This window comes from Oryctolagus cuniculus, chromosome 7 (assembly GCF_051225735.1).
Source record: "Oryctolagus cuniculus isolate XC-2025 breed Fujian yellow rabbit chromosome 7, ASM5122573v1, whole genome shotgun sequence".
NCBI classification, from domain to species: Eukaryota; Metazoa; Chordata; class Mammalia; order Lagomorpha; family Leporidae; genus Oryctolagus; species Oryctolagus cuniculus.
This window is the reverse complement of record NC_142873.1, coordinates 7462953-7477780: the sequence shown is the minus strand read 5'-3', so window position 1 is coordinate 7477780 and position 14828 is coordinate 7462953. Positions and strand designations below refer to the sequence as shown.

The 14828-nt window shown below is 48.6% G+C and overlaps 1 protein-coding gene and 1 long non-coding RNA gene across 51 annotated transcripts in view; one reads left to right on the top strand and one right to left on the bottom strand.

Annotated features, from left to right (window-relative positions):
* The first annotated feature begins 1442 nt into the window (after nucleotides 1-1442).
* Nucleotides 1443-14828, top strand: part of LOC149125275 (uncharacterized) — a 159500-nt gene continuing 146114 nt past the window's right edge. For 20 of the 50 annotated variants that reach the window (XR_016236895.1, XR_016236894.1, XR_016236889.1 and 17 more), the window contains exons 1-2: nucleotides 1450-1573; nucleotides 4499-4567. The gene's annotated coding sequence lies outside the window, so the exon portion shown is untranslated. Of the gene's footprint in view, nucleotides 1574-2613; nucleotides 2862-4498; nucleotides 4568-14828 lie in introns of those variants that run through there. The other 30 variants (XR_016236903.1, XR_016236900.1, XR_016236896.1 and 27 more) reach the window with 18 other exon arrangements.
* Nucleotides 2002-2476, bottom strand: LOC149125276 (uncharacterized). Its single transcript, XR_016236912.1, has 2 exons — nucleotides 2339-2476; nucleotides 2002-2250 (listed from the first exon to the last, which is right to left on the bottom strand). It is a non-coding gene; the product is annotated as an uncharacterized LOC149125276 (long non-coding RNA).

The window sequence follows — 14828 nt, the reverse complement described above, 5'->3', positions numbered from 1 at the left end:
CTCCAGAGACCCAGCTTGGCTCTGCAGGGCTGGGTGCACGGCACCGCACTGTCACCCACTCCACAGAGAGAGCGTCACAATGATCAGAGTCCCGGAGAGCCCCTGGAGCGTGGCTGCGACCCCGGAGAGCCCGAGGAGTATGACCGTGACCCCGGAGAGCCCCTGGAGCGTGGCCGTGACCCCAGAGAGCCCGTGGAGTGTGACTGTGACCCTGGAGAGCCCGTGGAGTGTGGCCGTGACCCCGGAGAGCCTGTGGAGTGTGACCGTGACCCCAGAGAGCCCGTGGATCGTGGCTGTGACCCCAGAGAGCCCGTGGAGTGTGACTGTGACCCCAGAGAGCCCGTGGAGTGTGACTGCTACCCTGGAGAGCCCGTGGAGCGTGACTGTGACCCCGGAGAGCCCGTGGAGTGTGGCCATGACCCTAGAGAGCCTGTGGAGTGTGACCGTGACCCTGGAGAGCCCGTGGAGTGTGGCCATGACCCTGGAGAGCCCGTGGAGTGTGACCATGACCCTGGAGAGCCCGTGGAGTGCGGCCGTGACCCCGGAGAGCCCGTGGAGTGTGACCATGACCCTGGAGAGCCTGTGGAGTGTGACTGTGACCCCGGAGAGCCCGTGGAGTGTGACTGTGACCCCGGAGAGCCCGTGGAGTGTGACCGTGACCCCGGAGAGCCCCTGGAGCGTGACTGTGACCCCGGAGAGCCCGTGGAGTGTGACCGTGACCCCGGAGAGCCCCTGGAGCGTGACTGTGACCCCGGAGAGCCCGTGGAGCGTGACTGTGACCCTGGAGCGTGTTTTATTTGGTCCCACACCACAAAACTGGTGAGGGAGGATTCTGTTATGTTTCCAACAGGCTGAAGGGATCCGGCAGCCAAATAGCTCTGAGCACACTTCGAGGTGGCAAACAGCCTCCCAGAAAAATGCACCTGAGGTTTCTGCAAGCAGCCCGTTTCTTTGGAGATGTGACTCTCCCCCAGTGAGGGGTGGTGTTGACGTGGTCAAGGTTAGGTAGGCCGGTGCCACGGCTCACTAGGCTAATACTCCACCTGCGGCACCAGCACCCCGGGTTCTAGTCCCGGTTGGGGCGCTGGATTCTGTCCTGGTTGCTCCTCTTCCAGGCCAGCTCTCTGCTGTGGCCAGGGAGTGCAGTGGAGGATGGCCCAAGTGCTTGGGCCCTGCACCTGCATGGGAGACCAGGAGAAACACCTGGCTCCTGGCTTCGGATCGGCGCAGCACTGGCCGTAGCGGCCATTTGGGGGGTGAACCAACGGAAGGAAGACCTTTCTCTCTCTCTCTCTCTCTCTCTCGCTCACTGTCTAACTCTGCCTGTCAAAGAAAAAAAATTAGGTAGACAATTCTAAGTTCGTGAGCTGGAAGCCGCATCTAGTCTGCTTTGCATTGTCATGTTCATCTACCTGCCAATCAGGGGACCCCTCCCCAGGAAGTACCTCCTCTCACCAGGACGGGACGTGGGGGTGGTACCACGCACACATTTCCGGTTTCCCAAGTGCATAAGAGCTAGGAGGAGCGGAAGCTGGCGCTCTTCTCCCCGTGGGCTCTGGACAGGTGGAGCAGGGTATGCTAATTCCCTTTCTTTGGTCGCCTTGTCCCTTAAAGCCATGATGGGCCTGTGTATTTTCTCACTTTGTCAGTGAGGTTTATCACACTGCATGCGTGTTTGGGCCTGTATTTAGAATTCTCTAAGTAAAAGGCAAGAACCTGGAAAATTATTTTAGGCCCAATTCCCAGCCCATAACAGTGTGGGGTTCCATACTGAGTCTGGGGAGACCAGCAACACATCTGGGTCAGAGAAGGCAAAACATTGTCAGTGTGCCTGAACCAGGAGGATACTAAAACCCCTTCTCTAGATTACAGTGGAGCTAACAGGCCCAGGGCTTCCTGCCACCTGCCTCCTCCTTCAGAATCTTCCAGAAACTGCCCAGGCCCTTTCCCTCCCCCCACCTCCATGATTCCATCTCAATCGTATGTCCTTGATGGAGGCTCACCCAGGGGCTGGCTTATGGCTGAGCAGGCCCTTTGTTGTGGACAGAGTGTCGCACTTGAAGACACAGGTTAAGATAAAATGTACCCGCATGGTTCGGCAGTTGAGGAAGTCTGGGAGGCAAGCCCGTAGCAAAACCAGGGCCACTGGAGAGTGGTGTTTTGCTGGCTGGAGCTGGCTTGGACTTGAGGTATGAAGGCTTTGATGTTTGGTTCCTACTTCACTCTCGTCGGCCACTCTGCTTACCCTTCCTGGAAGGTCAAATGTGTTAGGTTCTCTAGCTTAAGCTAGCTGTTCAAATTCAGTTCACATTCAAGGAAAAGAGCTCTTGTTACTCACCATATTCCCGTTTTAATTATGTTTTTCCCCGGCATCGTTTTTCTAAAATTTTTTTTGACAGGCAGAGTGGACAGTGAGAGAGACAAAGAGAAAGGTCTTCCTTTGCCGTTGGTTCACCCTCCAATGGCCGCCACGGCTGGTGCGCTGTGGCCAGCGCACCCTATCTGAAGGCAGGAGCCAGGTGCTTCTCCTGGTCTCCCATGGGGTGCAGGGCCCAAGCACTTGGGCCATCCTCCACTGCACTCCCTGGCCACAGCAGAGAGCTGGCCTGGAAGAGGGGCAACCGGGACAGAATCTGGCGCCCCTACCGGGACTAGAACCCGGTGTGCTGGCGCTGCTAGGTGGAGGATTAGCCTAGTGAGCCGCGGCGCCGGCCCGCCCTGGCATCGTTTTTAACAGGTGTAACTCAAGGCCTGTGAGGAGTGATTTCTAATAATCAGTTCTTAAACCTGCCCTCACCTCTCCAAGTGCTAGAGCGATTGCCACGTGGATGAGTTGAAATGGAGAACGGAGCGATTACCCGGTGAGTCTCAACCACTGGCATAGAGTCAGCAGCCAGTTAGAGTTCAATTACAGAAATCCCTGTTTCCTCCCTCCTTATCTCTGCCTGCTCCTCCTACCCTGTCTGGAAGCCCTCGTTCTCATCCTGCCTCCGCTGACCTCAGTGCCTTCGTTACTGGAGGGTCTTGGGGCATGTGTTGGCCTTGCTCTCCTCTGCACCCCACTGGGGCGAGGCCTCAGATGGCTCCTCCCCCAACCAGGCAGGCTCAGGACTAAGCACCCCCTCGTGTCAGGCTGAGCGGCTTCCCCTCCCGCATCCTTTCCTAGGAGTCGCTGCCCGTTTTGAGGGCCTGCACCTGCAGGGCTGAGCCCACACCGCCCGTGGCCGTCCCGGCCTTGAGCCTGGGCTGCGGCTCCTCTCTCCCTCTGAAGTTCCCCTGGCACACCCTGTTGGCTCACCAGACCTATTTGCCTCTGAGGACTAAGCTGCTTCCTGGGAAGGCCTGCCCCAGGAACTGATGCTGACTCTAGGCCGGTGTGGTGAGGGGGGGCCTCCTCCAGGATAAAACCTCACACTTGTGAGCACCAGCTACGGGCCTCTGAGCAGGCTGTGCCCCCTGCCAGCTGCAGCTCCAAGGACTTCCTCTCCAGCCAGCGTCAAGCACTTGTCTGGGCCTTGATTAGAGGGAGCCAAGCCCATAATTGGCAGATCCCTCACTGTCAGCTGGGCTTTTGTTTTTAAATTTAGTTGAGAGTGAGGGAGAGAGAGAACACCTGTTGCTCACTCCCCAAATGTCTGCAATGCCTAAGGATAGGCTGGGGCCAAACCTGGGAGCTAGGATCACCATCCATGCGTCAAGAACCCAAGGACTTGAGCCGCCGCTGCTGCCCCCCAGGGTCTGCATTTGCAGGAAGCTGAAGCCAGGAACTGCCCCTGACCCTTGGTGCTCCGTTGGGGGAATGTGAGCTTCCTCCCCTGTCAGCTATGTCACAGGCCCTTTGTTGGAGTCCATGGAAAAATGGAATGAACAGATAAGCTCATTTTGGTGCCAGAAGTTTTTGGAATCTGTGCTGAGTTTTTTCATAATACACGTTTTCCATGAACTTTTTGAAGACACTGTGTCTGTTGGGGGCGGGGGTGAGGGAGGCTCTGGGTTGGGTCCCAAGTCTCCTGATCCTCCTGGTCACAGCTGGGCCCCCATGCACTCTTTCTTTTTTAAAGATGTATTTGTTTATTTGAAAATCAGAGTTACACACACACACACACACACACACAGATCTTCCATCCACTGGTTCACTCCCTAGATCGCTGCAACGGCCAAGGCTGGGCCAGGCTGTTCAGGCTGAAGCCAGGAACCAAGAGCTTCATCCAGATCTCCTACCTGGGTGCAGGGGCCCAAGCACTTGGGCCATCTGCTGCTGCTCTCCCAGACGTATTTGCAGGGAGCTGATTGGAAGTGGAGCAGCTGGGACTCAAACCCGTGCCCATAGGGGATGCAGGTGCTGCAGGTGGCAACTTAACCTGCTGTGCCACAGTGCTGGTTCCTCTCTGCACTCTTAGAATAGGCATCTGCCACTCTCCCTTGGGTCTTAGTTGTTTTCGCTGTATCTTTCACATACCATTCCTTAGTCATTTAACTTGTCTGTCTGTCCCACTAGCGTGTGAGCCCTGGGAAGGCAGCGACGCCTGTTGTGCCTCACACGGAGACATTCCAGAGAGCCTTCCCGGTAAGTGAACAGTGCTATGGTTGAAGCAGATGTCTTTCAGGTCTTCGCAAAAATGAGATTTTTTTAAAAGAAGCTCCAGGTGCAAAATAGCTCTAGGAACTCATGCATTAAATAATGGAGTGAAAACAAGGCATTTGGAGCACCCTGGCTGGTGCCCAGCACGGCTGTGCAGGACGCTGGAGACGTGGCTCTGTTCACTGAAGTCATAAGACAGCACTTACTGATAATTATCACCCAAAGTAGAGCAAAGAACACTTACATGGTTCTCCTGGCCTCACTCAAGGCTTCCCACCGAGGTCTGGTTGGCAGCTTCTGCTGTAACAATGGTCTCTTCTCCCCTGCCTTCGAGACCACAGGCTGGCTATGCAGGGCAGGCTGGCAACCGGACTGTTGCAAGTTCACAGTGGGGTGGGTGTTTCTGAACTGTGGCAGGGAGATTGGTAGCAACCTTACAAGGTGGTGAGACTTAATGAAATATTTGAGAGGCTCTTGGTAATGGTAGGTACGGTGGTGGTGGAAAAGTACTTGACACATTTCATGAAAAAAATGGGATTAAATGATGAGTTTAGTTTGCAAACATTTTGGAATTCATGTGTGATTTTTTTTCATAGCATACATTTTCCATGAACTTTTTGAAAGCCCTCATAGGCACGAATTTCAATTTTTTTTTTGCACCCCAATAAACATTTAACTCCATTTTCCCACAAGTTTTTTTCAAGTACCCTTGTATTTTTGCCACTCATTTTACTTTGTTACTTGATTGGAGAATTCTGTTGTGTTTTCTGTTACTGCCATAAAAATTGATGACACTTTTTGTGGCTCAACAAAGGCATTATCTCATAGATCCACCGGTCAGAATTCCACTAGGCATGGCTGGCTTCTCTTGCTGTCTCCCAAAGCCAACATCCAGCCTGACAAGTGGGCAGGCTCTGGGGCAGAATCTGCAGCCAGGCCCGGGCAGGTGCCGGTAGAGTGGGGTTGCTGTGTTGGTGGGGCTGACGGCCTGCTTTCCTTGCTGCCTGGGTTTTAGATGGGTTTGTCCATCTTGGAAATCAGCAGTGGCAGCCTGTGGCCTTTGACTGTGAAATGCCTATGGTGTCTCCTCTGCCTCCCTCTTCCCTCTGGGCCCTGGAATTGCACAGAACTGGTATAATCCAGGCTCTTCCAGAGCCCTATCCTGCAGGCTGTAACCTTGATTGCATCTGCTGGCTTGTGGTGTAACCATATTCTCTGTGTGTAACATGTTGGCAAGTTCCGGGGCTCAGAACATGGTAACTTTGGGAGGACCACTGTTCTTCCTGCCACAGTCATATGTCGATATCTTACTCTTTAGATGTCTCCTCAACAAGACCAAAATTTCTTTTCATTTCAATATTTTTATTATTGGCTATACTTTAGATTTATGATAGTATTGGATATTTCTAACCCATATTTTATCCAGATTGTTATTTCAACATGTAATTACTAGAAAATTATTAACAATATTTTACATCTTTTGATTTAATAAGTCTTTGAAATCCAGAAGGTATCTTACATTTAGAGCACAGCTTAATTTAGACTAACAGCCTTTCAGGCGCTCAATAATCAATTACATGAGGCCAAAGCCTTCCACACTGGTTAGGGCAACACAGGAAGTTTACTTGGTGACAAGACCAACTTTTTTAAAAAAAATTTAGCTCAATGCCTGGCCCAAGGTAAGCTGCTGACCAGTATTGGTTTCTGTTCTTGCTGTTGATGGCAAATGATTTTAAGTCTCTTGTTCTCAACATGCATCCTAGCAAATCCTCCTGGCTGCGGGATATTCCCTTTGCTACACCCCTGGTTCTCTCCAGGAAACCCTCAGTGCTCTCCTGCAGGCTGGTCCAGTGCCAGTCCCCTGTGTGTGAATCACGGCACCTACTACCTACCTTGCTCCGTTGTCTGTGTCCATCTGCTCCTAACTCTGCCTCCAGACTCTGAGCTTTTTAAATCTGAAACGCACACTTTTCCTAGGATTGTTTAGCAGCAGTTTTGGTACACAGTAGATGCTCAATAAGTATTAACTGAATGAATAAATGCTGAAAAGATCGATTACTTCAAAGTAATTGATGAAATAATGACTGGTTGGAGCCCATCCATCAAGCAACTTAATATTGAAACAGTCATTCAGGAAGGGGAAAATGTATGCGTATCGATAGGCTTTTTCAGCCAATTATCTTTACCCAGCGGTTTCTTAAGTAGATCAGGTTGTGCTAGTGAATTGTGGAGCTGTTGGGAGGTAGTTGCAGACGCCTGATAACTCTTGTACTTGGAATGCATTGAGTGACTTTGCCACTTTTTTCTCTGAATGCATTAGGGAACAAACACAGTGATGAAAGTGAGCCACCTCACCTGGCTCACATCTCATTTGCGTACTTCCTGGGACTTACATCTCACAGCAAAACTGGACCAGAGTGTTCCTCCTCGTGGAAGGTCTCAAGTAGCTCCTCCTTCTTCCTGTTGGTTGTTTATTTTTTCCCCTACACATGGAATGTGCGTTTTCTGTGGTGCTCGGACAACATCGCAGGTAGTTAGTGGTCAATAATGATCGAGTACAAGCAGCGTTCAGAGGGCAGTATCTTCACTGTTGCTGTGTGTATATTTGAAAATGTTCTCCAGTGTGATTTGTCAGTCTGCCCATGTGATTCCTGATTAAGCCAGGAGGCCAGGCTCCTCTTGTCTGGGCCAGGATCCCTTAACAGCTGGCTTGGGCCTGGCTGGTCCTCTGGCAGTAATTGCTCCCACACAGGGACTTTGGTGTTTTCATATTTATTTTAGATTCACACTTTCATTATCTGAAACGAGCAACCACAAATGAAAAGCTGAAGCCAAATCGCAGGCCTCAGGACCCGGATGAGGAATAAAGAGAAGTTGTTTGTGGCCATCAACACTTTCTTTGCAGTTGTACTTCTGTCTGTTGGGCTGGGGCACATTTTCTCCCATTGTAGACCAGTGATTGGACAGCAGATCGTGTCTGGATGGTACATCTGTGCTGCCCTCTGTCGAAAGTCTGGGAGCCCCGATTTCCTTGGGACTCAGGGCTCTGTTTAGCAATAAGAGTCCCCCTCATGTATGAGGCTCACGTGTTCCATTGGGGGGTTTCCGTGAAGCCACTTCTCAGTAGCCACCTCTGGTTGCCCTTCCTTGTACAATGACTTAGAATTCAGCGAAGATTTATGGACTAGCCATGGTGTGCCAGGCTTTGTGCAAGGTACCTAGATAGGTCCAGAGGTGCCTAAAATGTAGTTCCTGATTTCAAGAACCTTATGGCCTGGTGAAAGAGATTATACACACAGAAGAAGCAGGCTTATTAATGCAAGCTGCAACATTATTTGACATTGATTTTTATTTTTTAAAATGTAAAAATATATTTCAAGGGCAGTGTCATAGAAGAGAGGGAGAGACAGCGACAGAGGTCTTCTACCTACTGGTCCACTCTCCAGATGGCTGCTATGGCTGGGGCTGTGGCAGGCTGAAGCCAGGAGCTTCTTCATGGTCTCCTACATGGGTGCAGGGGCCCAAACACTTGGGCCATCTGGTGTTGCTTTTCCAGGGCATTAGCAGGGAGCTGGATCCAGAATTAGAGCAGCGGGGACTTGAACTGGTGTTCATGCGGGATGTTAGTGCTGTAGGCAGCAGCTTAACCAGCTATGCTTCTGTGCCAGTCCTGATTATAATTTTTTAAAAATATTTATCTGAAGGGCAGAGTGGAAGAGAAAGGAAGAGATAAAGAGAAATCTTCCATCCACCACTTTTCTCTCCAGATGCCTGCGACAGTTTGGGCTGTGCCAGGTTGATGGCAGGACCTAGACACTTCATCCAGGTCCCTCACACTGGGTGACAGGGACTCAACCATTTGAGCATCATCTGCTGCCTTACCAGGCTCATCAGCAGGAACCCGGATTAGAAGCAGAGAAGCCATGACTCAGACTGGCATCCTGATATGGGATGTGGGCATCCCAAGCAGTGGCTTAATCTGCACCACAACACCTGCTCTTTTTGTTTTTAACTGCGTTTGAATTTTCTTTTTAAAGGCAGAGTTAGAGAGGATATATCTATCTATAAATTCATATATATATATATATATATATATAAAAGAGAGAGAGAGAGAGAGAGAGAGAGAGAGAGAGAGAATGTTCCATCTGCTGGTTCACTCTGCAAATGGCCACAATAGCCAGGGCTGGACCAGGCTGAAGCCAGGAGCCTGGAGCTTCTTCCAAGTCTCCCATGTAGGTGCAGGGACCCAAGCTCTGGGTCCATTTCCCACTGTTGTCCCAGGTGCATTAGCAGGGAGCTGGGTTGTAAGTCAAACAGCTGGAACTCAAAACAGTGCCCATATGGGATACTGGCATTGCAGGTGCTGGCTTTACCCACTATGCTGCAGCACCGCACCCCTCAGTTTTGAGGAAGATGATTTGAATTCACTTAATGCTCAGGCAAGGGTGCCTCTCATTTGTATTATTCATAAGGTCCTGTTAGTTTTTTATTAATGCAAAAGTATTTCAAAGTGGTACTAGAGTGAGCGTGATGGACTGCTCGAATGTGCACAGGATTGTGATGGTTTTGGCTTTACATTAATAGTCGTGTTTTGGCACTGATGTGTTCTAATCTTTCCTATGCCGAGGGTAGATTTAAAAAGAAAGGTAGAACTGACTAGAAAACGTTCATAGTGGGTGGTTTGAAGACCTTGGATATATACTTAGGACTTGATCTCCAACATTGGGAGTCGGTGTGAGACGTTCCTGACCTTGCTTATTTGGGGTTTCCTGTATGTGGAATGCTGTCTCAGAAGTGCTGAGTTCCCTCTGGTTACTTGAGGGACCCTGAATGGAAAGTGCATTCCTTCAGGGTGGTTGTGAGGTGTGCACAGCCTTTTATCTTTTCCAGTGGCCTCTTGCCTGAAGAGCTTAGGTCACAAACACTGAAGCAAATTGTCGAGATCTTGTGCTTGATGCAAATGACCACGTCTTTATGATTTATGAAGTACACAGGAAAGACTTTGGGTTGGAAATCTAATGAATTCTCAAGAAAAAAAAAGTCAACCGTTTTTGGTAGTAAATATTGATTGTGCTTGGAAATATTGCTGATTTCCTTTCTGCCCAGGCATACGGTAGGATTGAGCTTCCCATCTGTAATATGGAAAGTGGGCACATGACTGCTTTGGCTATTGAAATCAAGTGGAAATAACCTCTCGGCATGAGGGCCATGGAGAGCCAGTGTGTGGCCTGGCACCGGCCCCGTGATGCTGCGGACAGGGGCACTGTGACTCTTTGCTCCTGGGTGGGGTGATGGGGGGATGAGTCCTCGCTGACTTGCAGGTGACTTGCAACATGAAACCTTTTTCTGTTCAAGCCACCTATCTCTGGGGGGGCTTGTTTGTTATAAGGCCCATCCTGACTAAGGGGCTTCTAACCTTGGGTTTACGCTTTTGAAAACACTGCTTATATTTGCTGATCACCATGTGATCATTGTGGGAAATTTTGAGAAGTATGAAAGAAATCCACTGAGGATGGCCTGAGTGCTTGGGCTCCTGCACCTGCATGGGAGACCAGGAAGAAGCTCCTGGCTCCAGATCGGCACAGCGCTGGCTGTGGTGGCCATTTGGGGAGTGAACCAATGGAAGGAAGACCTTTCTCTCTCCCTCTCTCTCTTACTGTCTATAACTCTGTCAAATAAAAAAAATCCACTGAAATCATTGACAGAAATAATTTCTGATAATGTTGTCATCTCTCCCCCCATTAAAGTTAGAATCACATTATATATACATATGTGTGTGTAGATGTATAAATATATGTATATAAAATCTTTTTTTCATTTCATAATGATAGTCTTAATATATAAATGTGCTGCATAATGCTAACTGGTGAGGGGATGTTAGTCTATTTTAACATTTATATAATTTATAACCAAGGCATTTGATTTTTGTACTTACTGTTTATAACATCCCAATGCAACCTTTGCATCCAACTGTTTGCTCCAATTGCTTCTTGTGTTCGCTGGGTGGATCCCTAGAAGGTGCACCGCTTTACCAAGGAGTGCCTGTATTTTAAAGATTTTGCTACCTCTTGCTGGGAGAAAGGCGGTGCCAATTACCACGGCAGCAGTGAGAGATGGGCTGTCTCACCACTCCTGCTGAGTATCAGAACTCCTTTCAATCTCTGTTAATTTGCTAGGTGAAGATGCTATCTTGTTGTTTTCTCTTTGCATTTCTTTGATTACAAGTGATGTTGAACATTTATTTCATATGTTTATAAGTCATTTGCATTTTTTCTTCTGGGAATTCTCAGAGTGGATTCTCAGAGCCCCTGAACACCAAACTGCTAAGCAGACAGCAACACAGGAGGCGGGCAGTGCAGTTTGAAGTGTGTGTTGCACTGGCTCCGCGCATTCCCTCTCATCTGCCTTGTTTTGATGATTTTCTCTCCAGTCATCTGCCTCCACAGCCTGCGTCTCCCTCACGCCTTGGTCTCCTTCCAAGCACTTCCTTGTGCCGGGCTGCAGTTGAGGCTGAACCCCAGGCATAGAGAGAAAGGGACAAGGGTGATCAAAGTGGGTTTGTGTGCGATGGTGTTATTGTGGGAAACTCCACCAGGTCTCTCCCTGGTGATGGATCCGCCACACCCGGGGCAAAGAGGCGGTGGGCACGGCCTTGTGATTAAGAGCACACCTGACTTCTCTGGATTTAGGCTTCAATCTTTGGTCTGAAATTACTCTTCCCAGAAGCATTCTTATTTATCTCACAAGACACTGCATTACCCCTGATTGTCTATTTGGTGCTTCTAAGAGGGGGAGAAGAAAGAATCTAAATTTCCCCAAAGTGTTACTTTCCATCTAGTGCGAGATAAAAGACAGATTGAAAGGGAGCCAGAGGGAGCTGCCCTTCACCCTCCATCTCCACCGGAGCCGGGTGCACGCTCCGGTATGTCAGGCAGCAGCTCGAGGGCTCTTTTATCATCATTAATTGTCCACGGAGTTGTCACAAGGAGAGGCTAGTGTTCAGGCTTAATTACATCGGCGTCATCGCTGATAAAGTTCAGGAGATTCTGGGGGTGCGAAACAGGCGTGGCCAGTGGTATGCCAAGGATCCTCCGTGAAGCAGAGCCCAGTGCATCCCTGGGCGGGGAGGGAGGAGAAGGGGGTTGTTAGCAGAATTCTGTGGGAAATAAGGTGTTATCAAAGCCGGCCAGCACTCAAGAGACAGTGGTGGAAGGGAGGCTGTGGAGGCGTGTTCAGGCTGATGTGGTTTAGGTGGGCACCACGGGTAGTACAACTTCACCGGAAGCAAGTCAAGATCCGCTTTCTTTATGAAACAGCCTCTTTGGATGGTCTCTGATTAATTCTGGAAATGCTGGTGTTGAAGGAGGCTTAATCTGGTGTTGACTAAAGTCAGAACTAAGGTTCAGCTTAATGACAAGGGGCAGGTGCCATGGGGCTGGGTGCTTCAGTAGCTCATTGTTTTATGCAAATAGGTCGGTAAGTGTCACCATTGGCGACAGTGACCCTCCTGCCAGCCTGGCTCTACAGGGCCTCATTCTGAGCTTTCCTCAGTGCCCAGGGAGTTCCTGGTTTGCGTCCCATCCCTCGGATTTTGACCAACACCTGAACCTTGCACTTCAGAGCAAAGCTTTGGACCTCCTTCCATCTCCGGTCACTGGGCCACAGATCTTGTGCTCAAGAACACTGACCATCTGGCTTGAACTTGATGTTCACCTCCGGAAGGAAGCTCTGAAACCATTTTGTGAGCTACCTTTTGCAGAATTAAGTGTCTTCAAAGAATCCTAGAAATCGGCCATGTGGCCCCCTGCTTTGCAAAAGAATAATTGTAGAGCTACTCCTGTTATCTCAGGAAGGTCAGTTTATTGTAGGTCTTAGGCCTTATTCAACATTAAAATAGTGGTTTGTGGTTTGTGGTCTCTTGGCTTGTGTCTCTGTACATTAGGTAGAACAGAAGGTGTTTGCCCACATTCTAAATCTCCGGTAGAGAAAGCTCACTCTCCTCAAGTCCATGGGTCCTCAAGGCACCCAGCGTCGGCCTTCTTGGTCTTGGTAGATGTTGAAACCCGGCTCTTGCCTCTGTATGCGTTGCTTTGGATTCTTTAGATATGTCCCTTCTCCCAGAACGTTGGGATCCCTACTCTTGGTTCTCAGCCGGGCAAATGCACCTCTGTTCTGGTAGCTCAGAGACCCACACCCAGAGAGAGGCATTCTCTGTGACTCGACCACCACGCCTGGCGGTAAGCCCAGTATCCTGATTTTAAGACTTTGCAGGTGGGAGTCGGGTGTGTGCTTAAGAACCGCCTATTGGACCCTTAGTGCCTCCCAGGTGTTCATTTGAAATCTCTTCCCTTGAGGGCATGGTAAGGGCAGAACCCTACCTTCCAAATGATTTGGAGGGTGGGAACTCAGACTACAGACAACTCTTACCAGAGTCCACTCTCCCAAACAGAACAAAATGAAACAAAACTCCTAAAAATCTCTTGTGACCTTACATCTTGGGTGTGAGGGAGGGGATGAAAGGCCGAATAGGTTTTGCCTTTTTAACCTGCTTTGAAATGTTGTGCCGTGGCCAAATGATGTCAGCCTAAATCTTATTTTAACATTCTGGACAGGTGCACAGGAAGACACACACCTGTTGGTGTGCAGTTATTGATAAACACCATCAGTCCCTAGAATGCCACTCACAAAGCAAAGTGAGTTGGGGCATTGTGCCTCATGTTGCCCCCCGTGCCGCCTTTTTCTCTGTCCTTGAGTTCGTCATGACCTTATTGTATCAGCAGGTGGTGTGTGTGTGTGCGCACACGTGCATGTGTGCACCCTTAGAAATGGTGGGGAGAACGGACACAGTATGATTCTCCCAGACTGTCCTTTAGTATATGAGTTCAACTCTGAATCTCACATATGAGCTGTCTGGATGCACTTTAAACCAAACGGTAGAATGAACCCTACTTCTGGCATCACGCTTTGCTACAAAGGTTTTTAAAATAAAGCCCTGGGAAATTAGGACATCAACTAATCCTATTGCTCTTTCAATATCTAAATATTGAATATGTATTTAATAGGTAAGCAGGCTTGAAATTTGAAATGGAAAAAATGTCCTTTTAAGTCATTAAGGAGTGTTTGGAGCCATAAGCCTTTGAAAAAAGAAGTTTGAAGAATTCATAACTCAAAAGAATTCGGGTTGCATTTATAAATATGTAGAGCTTGGGTAATAAAGTACGGCCCAATTCAGAGGTCCATTTAGGAAGGTGAATAGGGTGTAATTAAGGTAAGTGCATTCAGAGCCAATTTGGAATTCTGTCTTTTGGAAATGGTTTCTGTGAGAGTCCCAGACAACGCAGGGAACATGAGCATATCAAACCACATTGAAGAAGGGAACATGTCACAGAGTTGGGAAGTGCTTGACCGAGAAGGGTCTGTTATGGCTCCTGAGTCTGGCTACATATCATCTTGGGATCCATGGAGAACTTTTTTCTACTTTACTTTCCTCACCTGTAAATTGGCATCTGCCTCATAGGATTATTGTGAGAATGCTGGTGGTGTCCTTGGTATGCAGCAAGTGGTTAATAAATACCAGCTATTATTAAATACAGATTTTTTCTTTTTTTTTTAAAAGATTTATTTATTCAAAAGACAGAGTTAGAGAGGTAGAGCCAGAGAGGAAGAGAGAGATCTTCCATCGCTGGTACACTCATATCTCATATGGGATGCCAGTACTGCAGGCTGGGGCTTTAACCTGCTGCGCCACAGCACTGGCTCCTAAATACAGATTTTTTTCCCCTTGCAGCATTATGAGTGTGATACAAAGATGAACATTTCAAATAAAGATATTGTGAGGCAAAACTAGCAGATTAACGCTATGAACAGGAAGAGAACAGATTAAAGCTATGAACAGATTGTATAGTGGTGTGGATTTGATTAGATAGTCTCAAAGATAAATATTTGACTCTATTTCAGTCCTGAAAGGCAAAAATGCACCCCAAAATCTTCAATTTCACAGAGGGAGTGATTTTCATTTTGCTCTTTTTTTGTTAACGAAGTGTTTAGTTTACTGAATCTCTTATTTTGTCTCTAGATAAGAGAAAAAAATTTCACAAAGGCTGTTTACCTTCTGATCACATCATTTTATGTCGGTTTATAGAGATGTCTGTTACACAATTCTTCAGCCCTGATGCTGTGACCCGTATTAGTTTGCTGTAACGAACAATCCAAAGTCTCACTGCTTTCTGTTAATGGGTTTACTTCT